At 35.7% G+C, this 12,536-nt stretch overlaps 1 protein-coding gene across 1 annotated transcript in view; it reads right to left on the bottom strand.

The window, feature by feature from the left end:
• The window catches only part of MANEA (mannosidase endo-alpha), a 31,105-nt gene extending 26,342 nt beyond the window's left edge, over positions 1-4,763 (bottom strand). Inside the window, exon 1 of the mRNA XM_004605749.3 lies at positions 4,631-4,763. The gene's annotated coding sequence lies outside the window, so the exon portion shown is untranslated. The remainder of the gene's footprint in view (positions 1-4,630) is intronic.
• Between the last annotated feature and the right edge of the window lie 7,773 nt (positions 4,764-12,536).

Genomic DNA, 12,536 nt, shown 5'->3' with positions numbered 1-12,536 from the left:
CACTCATATATTTTCTGAGAATTTAATGGTTATAAAATTCCTAGAACAAATTCTGGTTTAGTGTAACACTAAATAAATATGAACAAGTATTTATTATGATGTGGTGATTAAAGATTACTGTCTGACAGGCAATAAAAATACCAAAACATAATTCATTCTCTATAAATACCTTTTTTTAAAATTTTTAAGTACTATTCATCCTCCAAGTCATAGTCAAATGTTGCTTCTTCTAATTGAGCGCTTAATAATTCCAAGAGTATAAAGTACTTATTCATTATCTAATTAATTAGTATTTCTTAATCTTTTTCCAAAGATTCACCTTGCTTCTTTTATGTGCTATTTGGGCAACACACTTACCAGCTGACCCTCTAGGCTAGTGCTATTGTGCACGATTTACATGATCTGTGACCCCTTGAAATATCCATAGGGGACCATATAGCCCCAATTGAAAAATATTAATCTAAAGCATTATCAGCTTTTTAAATTGTTTTATTTACCAAATTATATATCTAAATGAGTATATCCTCTACTAGAATGTTCCTAAAGACTCAAATATTAGCATAATATTCATGTTTAGTAATATATATAATACATAATTGAAGACTTTTTAAATAATTTAATTTCTGGTTCCTTTGGCATATATCTGAAGTCTATAAAATATTCTCTTATGCCTTTGTGATTTGACTTTTGTGCACAGTTAGAAGTCTGAATGGATTTTTGCTGTTGTGTTTTTTTTTAAACGTGGCCAGTTTTTCTAGCACCATTTGTTGAAGAGGCTGCCCATATACCTGATGATTTCTCTCTCAGTTTTCAATTCCATTTCACTGACATAGGAGTTTGTCCTTATTCTGGGCTCCTTTAATTACTACAACTTTGTAGTACAGTTTAACGTCAGGGAGAGCAGTGCCTCCCATTTTCTTTTTCTCTAGACCTCAATATCAGACCTTTCTCTTTAAGTTATGTTGAGGAAAACATAGGCAGAGCTCTTCAAAGCATTGAAGCCAGAGATATCTGAAAGCAGTCAATGTCCCAGGCCAAGGAAATAGAAACAAGATAAACAAATGGCTACATTAAATTAGAAGTTTCTGTACCTCAAAGGAAGTGGTAAACAAAATATCGCACCCAACTGACTAGGATAAACTATTTGCCTATCACTCATCTGATAAAGGATTAATGTACCATATATATACAACACTAATAGAACTATATGAAAAAATTTCAACCCCATCAAATAATGGGGTGAAGCAATGAACAGAAATTTCCTCAAGGAAGACCTATAAATGGTCAAGGGCTTATGGGAAAAATGCACTGAATCACTAATTATCAGGAAAATGGAAATGAAAACAACAGTGAGATATCCAACACACACCACAGAAACTAGTACTCTTCAAAAAGAACAAGAATAAGTAGTGCTGGCTGGCACAGATGCGGGAATAAGGGACCCTCATTCACTGCTGGTGTGAAGGTTCACTGGTCCAGCCTTTTCGGAAAACAATTTGGACATCCCTAAAAAACACTAGAGAACTAGATATTGAGCTCCCATTTACCCCACAATTCCACTTCTTGAAATCTACTCCAAGGGCCCAAAAACAATAGAGAAGAGACATTTGCAGCCCATGTTCTTACAGCTCAATCCTAAGAGGCAAAATCTGGAAACATGCCAAATGTCTAAGAATAGGTAAGTGGGTAAAAATACTATGGTACATATACATAATACAATATTACTCAGCCAAAAGCAAAGATAAAACCATTCAATTTGCTGCTACGTGGATGAATCTGGTATCAAGCTGAGTGAAGTCAGAGGGAGAGACACCACACAGAACGGTCTCTCTCATACCTCATACGTGGGGTATAAAGAAACATAAGACAGCAACAGTACTTATAGTACTGAAACTAGTGTCAAGTGTTTTATGTATATATATTTAATATATAGATATATTAAAAAGTGCTTCTCATAGAGGGAGGAAAATGGGCAGGGGTATATAATGAAAGGCATTTTGATGGAGAAGGAAAATGAACACTGCTGAAAGGATTGATTGGAACATCACGTGTCTGAAACAACTCAATCATCAGAATCTTTGTAATTCATGATAAGTACTTTTTTAAAAAAGGCCCTAATATGTGTATATACTTGAGTTAGAGTCAGTCTATTAAACAGAGATAGAACTGACAAAAAAGACAGCAATTTTTAAAAACCCATATTAATAAAAAATGACCATACCAACAGTAGAATCATATAACTCTTGATATGACTAACAGTTCTAATAATTTGAGAAGGTAATAGCGAATCTACTATTTGTTTGATTTTATTCTTCTGGCTTAGGAGCCACAAAAGGCAACGCTCAGGGCTTCTGGTTTTGTACTTGGTGATCAGTCCTGGTGGGGGTCAGGAAACCAGATGGAGTGACAAGGATTGAACCTGGGCTGGCAGCATGGAAGACAAATTTCTTATCTGCTGTACTATCTCTCAGTCCCATATTTGATAAGGACTTTAATAAAAAGTTTCAAAAGTCACCTAATAGGAAAAATAAATGACAACTGAAGACTTATTTCCAAAGCTGGCACTACTCAACCTATTAGAAATGGTATCTATTAGAAGTCCGTTTCCTTCAAACTGCAATTTCCATTATAACATATCATAATAGATTATAACTATCATAACACTATAGATTTGGTTTGTAACACTATAGATTCCAAGTACCTTGAACATCTGTATATATCTGATTGTGAGGTTAGACGAAGTCTGAGATGTAATCTATTACTGCTTCAAAATATATTTTCTGCAAGAAATATTATTTCTCAGAAGATGACAAAATAAAACAAAGTCCACTTATGATATTTATATTCTAAAAGTATACAGACTTCCAATGCATTTTCTTTTTCAGTATTGTTTTCTTCTAAATCTTTTTTTTTTTTTGCTTTTTGGGTCACACCCAGCGATGCTCAGGGGTTACTCCTGGCTTTGCACTCAAGAATTACTCCTGGCGGTGCTCGGGGGACCATATGGGATGCCGGGGATCGAACCCGGGTCGGCCGCGTGCAAGGCAAACGCCCTACCCGCTGTGCTATCGCTCCGGCCCCCTAAATCTATTTTCTAAAAAGCGACTGGAAAGAGTTTACACCAGAAGACACATCTGAAACTTTCAAGATGAGTTTCTGTCCCAAAGTTTCTTTGCTTAAGTTAGTGTTTAATGTAAATGCGAGGTGAAAAAGAAACTGGGGGTAAAAGAAACATGATTATGCATAATATCTTCAGTCCATTTTAATCGTCATAGCCTAGAGCAGAGCTTTTCTAATAACATTTACAGAAAACAGGACGGTGATACAAAGACTTTGGTAACTTTTTTCAAGTCTTTGAGGGATCAAATGGAAAATTAATCTAACATTAAACAACTAGCAAACAAAGTATGGTTCTAGAAATTTAATTTTTGCTCTCGTACTATTCCACCTAGCTACACCTTAATTAGGAAAAAAAGTCTAGAGAACACCGTAACTATATATTACCATGTGGCTCTGCTATGATTTATAGATTATGGTTTTACAAAATGAACTGTGATCTTTCCCATAAACTGTAGCCCAAATGTAATCTGAAGACAATTTGCCTTTTGACCCAACACATGGCTAATAGCCCAATCTCCCACAACGGTGGGAGATTTTATAGGCAAGGTTCTAAAAAGTCATAAATCACAGTCACTCCGGGGTTTACATATAGACCTCAAGGGAACAACGCATTGTCATCAAAATAATTTTGCATACACTGTGATTTTGTATCCTTCAAATCATCACTAAAACGCTTCAACAAAAACCACCCACTCACTCTTAAACATCTTTCTTTTTTATTCACTTAAGTCAGCATTATCTTCCCTTGTTTATTTTTCATAGCACTTCTTTTCCCTTAACATTTAAATCCCTAGGGTCCTGCAACAAGAAAAAAAATAAATAAATAAAGCCCTGTCTTGACCCCGCCTGAGCCTCTATTGATCTTTTGGGAAAATGGGAAAAGATGATGCCAGCCAAGCAGAGCGGATACTAAGACTTAGCAAAACACAAGGGTGAGCGGGCAGGGCCAAGCACCTGCAGAGCAGAGCGGCAAAGTCACGCTCTGCGGTGGCCTCGCATCCTTAGGGCTCTCGCCCGCCACCTGGCTCGGCACCCTTGAGGCTTACAAGGAGCTAAAAAGGCCACGATCCTCCCCAGCCTACCCCTCAGCTCAAGGCCACGGCCGAGTCCCAGTTTGGGGTCCAGAGAATTCCGTGCGGGAAGACAGTCTCGGAATATGCCCAAACCTCCTACGGCCGGGAAGGCGGAAAACACACACGCACGCACACACACAAAAACAAAATGCGGCGATCGGCGGTTCGGCTGCAAAGAAGTGGCCCAGAGGAGGCAAGCGGGGTCGCCCGAGCGCTGGCCCAGAGGAAATGAAGGGATCAGAGTGACAGATCGGAGTGGCACCAAGTCCCCCACCCCGCGCTCAGCTCGAAGCGTCAGCCCGAGGGGCGCAGGGTCAAAGGCCGTCGGCGGGCGAGCGCGAGCCCATTGGCTGGCGGGCCAGTGCGCAGGCGCTCAGGGTGAGCCCGTGTCCTTCACGGATGCGTTTTGGGGGCCCCGAGTCTTTCCAGTTACTCACCCGGGCTCTGGGAATCCGGTCACCAGGAGAAACTATAACGCTAGAGCCCCGGAGGCATGAAACGGAGAGAGAAACGCCGGCCGCGGCCACTTCAAGCCCCGCCCCCTTAAAAGGCCAAAGCGGGGCGTTCCGGAAGCTCCGGGGGCGGGGCCAGTTGGGCTGGGGGCGTGGCCAGACGAGAGGGCGGGACTCAAGTTTCCGCAAGCTGTTCCCTCGGCCCTAGGGCATCCGAAGGGATCGCTGAGTCCTGGAATACTAGCAGGGAGTCCGGGAAGAGTGGAGAGAAGGGGCGGAAGAGAGTGCTATGTTATTAACCAACCGCTTTCACTACCAGAATCACCCTCCTCTCTCTTAGAAACTTGTTTTTAAGTTTCCCCCGCAAAGCTGTATCTAATCGAGGGCCTCCGTTTTTGAAGCGAGTCACTCAAAATTTGATTTTAACTCAACTACACCGTGGTTTTCAAACTTTTAAAATTAAAGAATTATTTCATGTATTTATATCCTGGAGCTTTACTCGGAAGCATACAATAGACAAAGGTGGCAGTTTTATTTAGCAAATATATCAAATCACGTTTGTATGAGACTACAAAGAGTAATAGAAACAATTGAGAATAAGGCAGGTTTGAAGATTAGGGACTTTTTAAAATTTTTTTTTCCTTTTGGAAGTTCAGATAATTTTAGCTTACATCAGTTTTGGGAGGCTAGCAATAACCCTGACTCAGTCTACAATGTGCTGATGTGTGTACAATTTTGTAAGAACTGCCCTGGAAATAAAATTGCATCATTTAAACAAATTGATTGTGAAATATACATACAAATGGTATTCTAGGCAACCACATTTTAAATAATAGTAAATTTATAGGTACCAACTTCAGAGCTGATAATAGACAAAAATAACAGAATTGTTTTAATGCTCAAAGATAGCCTTCCATAAATATTTCTTAGAAATAATCATTATGTAAAATCTTACTGAATTTCCTGCTCTTTTTGAAAAGTTATGTGAATCTGTAGGAATATATTTATCATAGTGTTGCATTTTATATTGTGCACCAAATAGAATTTTCTCCTCTTTACCATTTGTTCTGCTATTCAGGTTTTGAGGTTCATCAATACAAAAATCCATTTCACATAAGATACCACAACATTCTCCATGACACCTGCTATTGTTAGATTTTTAATTTTTGCATTTCAGTAAAATATGGTTACTTTTAAATTTGCACTTCTCATCAATGGAGTTATGTGTTTTGATATGCTTAGTGCTTGTAATGAAATCTCTAATTGTTTGCTTTTGAAAATTAGTGGATAATTTTTATAAATTTTGGAATTAATACTTCTTATCAGTTTTATGGGCTGTAAAAATCTTTCCTATGGATTTTCTCTTATATGTCTTTGCTTTTGTTTTGTTGTGTGGGAGGAGCCTGAAATCAAATCCAAGACTTCAACTAGGTGAAATATACAATCTATCTCTGAGTTTGTTCCTCCACCTATTATGATGTCTCTTGAAGACCAAATGTGTTTTAAATTTTAGACATTGCTAGTTGAATGTAACAACACTTTACTCTTTTATTTCATGAATTCTGCCAATTTGATCTAAATCTTCCCAACCTGTGACCATAGCTAATGTTCTATGTTCATAGAAAAGATACACAAAAACTTACTTGAAACCTTAGTTGAAACAAGTCTAGCAAGGTCTCCACAAAAATGGTGAAAGGACAAACCCCTGCCAACAGTCCAAGTCTGTTATAACAGAGTTAAAAGACCTACGTGAGGAAAATTTCTAAGTAATAGTCCTTATAGCACGCAGTGAAATTAAGAGGGCAACAGGAGAAAATGTCAACAACTTAAAGTATGAAAGAAAGTCTAAGAAAAATCCAGTGAGAAATTGTAGAGCTGCACAGTAGCTGAACTGAACAATTACAGTAACAACAGTCAAGAGTGAAGTGGAACAAGCTGAAAATCAAATCAGTGATCTTGTAGTAGTAGAAAACATTTATTTTTGAAAAACAACAATCCTGGCATCAGTGCGCACTTCACTATGTTGCAGAATGTTTTGATAAGATGGGTAGCCTCAGAGGGTTTGCTGTCAGTGCTGTGCCCCAGTAACATAGGCTTTCCCAATTGTCCAAAAATATACTACACACAATACATGCAGTACATACCTGGTTGTAAGCACTTAAGACCTTGTTAATATTCAGTATCCTTCCAATGCCAAAAATTTAACTTTTAACAAATCTTTAGTAAAGAAAGTCTGGACTATATGAGGGAGTAGTGGGAGTTATATAGTTGTAAGTTGCTGTAGTCTGAATATTTGTGTTCTTCCCATATTCGTAAATTGATACCAAATCTCAAGGTGAAGTTAGAAGAAGATTGGTAGTTTGGGGTTGATTAGACCATAAGATTGGAGTTATGGTCGAATCAACCATAATGAATAGTGCCCACACAAAAGGAAGACCAGACAAATCTGTCACTGGTCTTCTGCCAAATTGGAATGTGTTCTGCAATACACAAAAGGGCCCTATCCGGTGTTCTAATATTGTATATCCAACTTCCAGAGATGAAGAAATAAATGCTGATGTTACAAATCATCTGGTCTATTACTACCACTTAATAGACTGACACTAAACAAGTCAAATTCCTTTGAATTTGTTTGTGTTTGAAGTACTTGTCCACGTCATGACACTCCTGAAGAATGGAACTGGGAGAGAATTTCACTAACCCTACTCTATTAGACTTCATCTCTGGTTGATTGGTATTGCTAGATTCAAATAAACTAATGACTTCGTAGGGCCAAATATCCTAGAAAGAGCCTGTCCCACTCTCAGATATGGTGGCAATGTAAGCCATATATATATCAGTAATCTAAGTAGTAGAGTTCTATGTCTGCTATATAAACACATACATATGGATACATATATACACATACTATGTATATATGTATGTATGCTATGTGTTTCTATGTATATTTTTAGAGTTTTATATATGTGTATATTCATATGTACATTCATATGTGTATATATATGAAACTTTTTAAATGTTGTACCCTAAAATAGTCAGTGGATGTGACATAAACATCATTCTTCATTTTATATATACATATATATAATATGTTTGTAAAATATGTTGATATTTGTACTTAATGATAGTTTGACTTTGTTTAATAATCATATTAAGTATATATTTTTCTCATTTAAAAGAACAAAGGATCAGGGAAGATAGTCCTAGGTTTTGGGTGCAAGCTTGGCATGCAATAGGCCCAGATTCTATTCCAGTCCCACACATGACATCCCAATAATAAAAGGTGGTGCCCTGCAGAAACTCCAGAACAGCAGCGCCCAAGCAAAACTTTATCTTCAAGACCTAGACTGAACCTCTAGCACAGCTGGTTTAGTTTTATCAACAGTGGCCTCAGGCGGCCCTTGAGCTTTGCTTGAGGGCCCTCCACCAAAAGAACAAATGTAAAAAAAAAGTAAAAAGAAAATAAACAACAAATTAATCAATTTTGGTCAAAATAATTGAATTTACTTGTTATATCAACGACTATAAATACCTAAGGGAAGAAATTTTGTTCTATGAGATGTATATTCCCTGAATTACTCACCAAAATACATCAACAGACACTTAACCACAGTTTTATATTTTAGTAATTTATATTATATGATTTTCAATTTTTTTTTATCTTGAAAAGACTCTGTAATGTTAAGGAGGGAGAGTAATGTTATCCCTTTATGGAAAGGAAAATATTCAGAATATCTGGGTAAGACGTGTCCATAGAAATCCTTAAGCAGCTCAGTGTAAAAGTCAAAAACCTCTGACTTCTGTTACCTCTATGACCCCAATTAAAGAAATCACACTTTTGCAAATTATATTTTATTATCATTCTCTGTCTTTCATTTCTAATTTCACTACTTCAGTTAAAAGCTTCATCACCTTTTATGTAATTCTGATTGATCTTTTCCTTACCTTCGACCTTCTAGTGAAATTGTTACAGAGCAATCAAAATGATCTCTATGATCTAAATCCTTATAGCTTTCTAATTATTTTTCTGAAACTCAGGATAAAGTAAGTAAAAAACTCTTGAACACAACTTAAAGAGGCCCTGAAGACTTGACTTCTGGTTACCTTTACAGTATCAAACTCAGTATTTTATCATACTACCATCCTCTTTGCACTCTAACTATAAGAAACTATACTCCGTTGAAGGCTTGCTTGTCTTAGTTCATCTCTTTATACCTTTTATTTTATGGTTTAATTGTCACTTAAATTTTAGAACTCAACTTTGACATAGCATTTCTTATGACGTTGTTTTTCTTTCTTGTACCCAAATTACATTTAAGTTTCTTCTTAATTTTATTCCATTATAAACTTATTTTGAAAATTTTTATGCAGACTAATATTCTCCTGCTTACCTGGTATGCCAGTTTCATTGATCTATAGCCATCAACAGGATATGATATAATTTTTAAATAAATCAATCCAATGATGTATTAATTTTTGAATTAACAGAAAAATAAACAAGTAAAGGAATAAATTTGAACACATAAAAATTATATCAGTTTTGGACATAATACCTTATAAATTTAAAAAATAAGCCACATACAGTGATACTCAGGCCTCACTCCTTGCCTGAATTAATGAATAGGATTTAACTTATGGAGAAGGAAATGAATTAAAAGCTTTTTTTTGAGATTTTAGAAAAATACTATTGAAAATAAATCTAGGAGATTCTAACATTTCAAGTTTTCTATCAGAGATAGATAAAGGCACTGACTCAGAAAGGAATGAAATAGAGGCATCTCTAGTAGACACTTTGATTGCTCTGATCAAAAATATTTTGAGTTATATGCATTTGGTGTCATATAAGAATATAATTTAGGGAGAAAACCAGTAGTTTTTTTTTTCTGGTGCATTGTGATTCTTCTTAAAGGTTAGGGTAATAACACAGGAAAAAGCATCTAGATATATGGTTTCCATAGACAAAAGGCTGGACAAGTGGAAGTGACATACAGAGAACTTTGAAGGGAAATCTTGTAAATTTTAAAGGATAGAATGCAAAAAATATATTATCCTACTAGACCAACTCATGTCTAAACTTTTTTCCAATTCATTATGGGATACCATATTACTAAAATTATGTTAACTGCTTTCTACTACATAACTATTTTGAAAAACACATTTAGGTATGCAGGGAAAATACTTTTAAATTGTACACATATCCCTATTATTGCTTGGGCAACTCTCAGACCATAAATGGTTTCTCCACAAATGTCAGAAATTAAAACAAAATACAGGAAAAATAAAAAGTGGGATAGTTCTAATAATGAAGAGAAACAGTTTTCCAAGATATGTTCTTTTGTTATTAAAATGTCATATATATAATATAAGACATTATATATATGTATATATATATGAGACCATTGACCTCAGTCATTTCTGAGTAAGTGTATTGGAAATTATGCAGAGGAACATTTTTTGCCAAGCTTCCATGATCTGTTTGATTTCCTGTCTAGTTTGCTAGAAATGAGAAAAGGTCATCTTTTTATACTTATGGTAATCCTTTGCACACAAAACACCATCTTCTTTATCTAATAGTATATGAATGTGTTCTTGGTTCCAACCATATTTTAACTCTTGAAAATAACATTGTAATGGACATTAGCATGGGTATAAAGTTTTAAATTATTTTTATATTTTTAAAGAGGTACCAAGAGATTTAATTGCTGCTTTCTATGCTAGCTCTACTGTTTGTCTACATAAATATTTCTTTGGAACAGTGTATACTAAATCTCTACTCATATTTTAATTGTACTGCTCTTCTGTCATATTATTTTTAATACATTGGATATCAATCCCTTTTCAGATGTCTGAGGAAAAAATATCTTTAATTTTTTATTTCACTGAATCACTGTGAGATAGAAAAATATAGATAGATAGATAGATAGATAGATAGATAGATAGATAGATAGATAGATAGATAGATAGATAGATAGATAGGAAAAAGAATAGAAAAGCTTACAAAGCTTTTCATGATTGGGTTTCAGCCATGCAGTGTTCCAACACCCATCCCTCCACCAGAATACATTTCATACTACCAGTGTCCCAATTCCCTCCCATCACTCCCCCCACCACCCATTCCTCAGCCTGCCTTTATAGCAGGTGGTTTTAACTCCCTCCCTCTCTCTCTCAATTCTTGCCCAAAATGATCATTTCCAGCTATAATTGTCATACTGTTACCTCCTTTATCTTACTCACCCTCGACCTCTCCACCCCTTGATTCCAACCTCTGACCAGTCCTCTTAGCCTCTATTTTCCCTGGCCATGGATATTAGTCTTCTAATATGTATATACTATGTTGCAACAATGTTGCAGTAAGGTATAACCTGACAGTCCAAGGCATTTAAGACATACTCCTGAAAGAAATATACATTTTTTTGGGAGGATCACATAATTGTCTTCGAGGTTTTTGTGTTGTGGCCTGCTGGAGAGCAGCCTGTTCAGCCCCCTTTTATTAAGTAGGTTGATGTTTTAACCAATCATATTCAGCTACATAGGCAGAATATGCAAATTAACTTAGTCAAGGAGAACAGTATCAAAGTCAGTTACACTACCACAAGTCTATTCAGTTAAAGTAACAGTAGCAGAAAAAAACGATGTTTACAGCCAAGCCTAGCTAGGCCTGAGATTATGGGATATTGTACACCAACATTTTCCTCTTTTTTGTTTAAAATGACCAATAATAAACAATACAAACATTTTCACAAATCTTTCCAGTAATACCTCAAGAAAATCTTAAGAAAATCTAACCTTATTCTACAGAAATTGTTTTTCATTCTACAATACAGAGTTTACATATACAGAGTTTACACACATTAAGTAATATTTCAGTTCCAGTCCTTGTTCAGAGACATTTGTCAACGAAGATCAATTAGTCTCTAAACAAGAACAACACTTTCATGTCATTTCTGGATGAATTTCACAGTCCAGGTTTTTCCACAACCAGTAACTGCCGAAGCACTCCCTTTATCAGATTATCAGATTCTTCTCTCATGGACAAAGAAGAATCACCAGCATCCGTAAGTAAAATTAGAAACTTCCTCCTTCTCAAACTTCATAGATGTCTCGATAAAATATGCATGAAATATCATCCAGTCTTATATAATAAACCTGTTATCTCTTAAAACTTACGTTTTGAACTAAACCAGTACCTTTTGAACCTGTTTTATATACAATTATTTCAATTCTCTTTTAACAGTTCACTATAACACAGATACAAACAAAATTTATAAATATTTAAAGAGAAAAATGTACTAACATTTGTTAATACATGATACTAACTTGTATCATTTTTACAAAGCATGAGGAAAACATCCTTTTAATTGATTTTAATAGTTCTTATACTTTAGATATTTTAAATCATGAACCTTTTATATCAATCTTGAACAGTTTTCACTCTGGTTTCATGCTCTACAACTCTTAATAAGCTCCAAAAGACACTCAAACTTTTAAAATTTTTTGGAGTAGGATTGCCACTTCTGATTTCAGTCTGACTTCAATATTTAAACACTTAACACAGACAGACATACAGAAAGACAACAAAATCACATGCATGTGCATTCATACATACCTGATCAATCGATCTGACCCTCCAAGAATCAGGGAAGAAAAACTGATGGACAGAGAAAGTAAAGGCAGTCCCCAGGGTAAAAATTTCCCTGTTGACCAATTGGGATTACCCCCATTTCTCAGTCCAACTAGCCTGTTTCCTGCTTGTAGAATTGGATCCAAAAAAAAAAAAAAAAGTGCTTCTTTTTTTACAAAGCCAGCAAAAATCTATAAAAAAGGAATCCATACTGCAGTTTTTTTCATTTGCTATCCATTATTCACTGAGAAGCTTTAGTCTTTTTGTAGG

This window comes from Sorex araneus, chromosome 4 (assembly GCF_027595985.1).
Source record: "Sorex araneus isolate mSorAra2 chromosome 4, mSorAra2.pri, whole genome shotgun sequence".
Lineage (NCBI taxonomy): Eukaryota > Metazoa > Chordata > Mammalia > Eulipotyphla > Soricidae > Sorex > Sorex araneus.
Note: the sequence above shows the minus strand (reverse complement) of the source record. Positions and strands in the feature narration are given on the sequence as shown.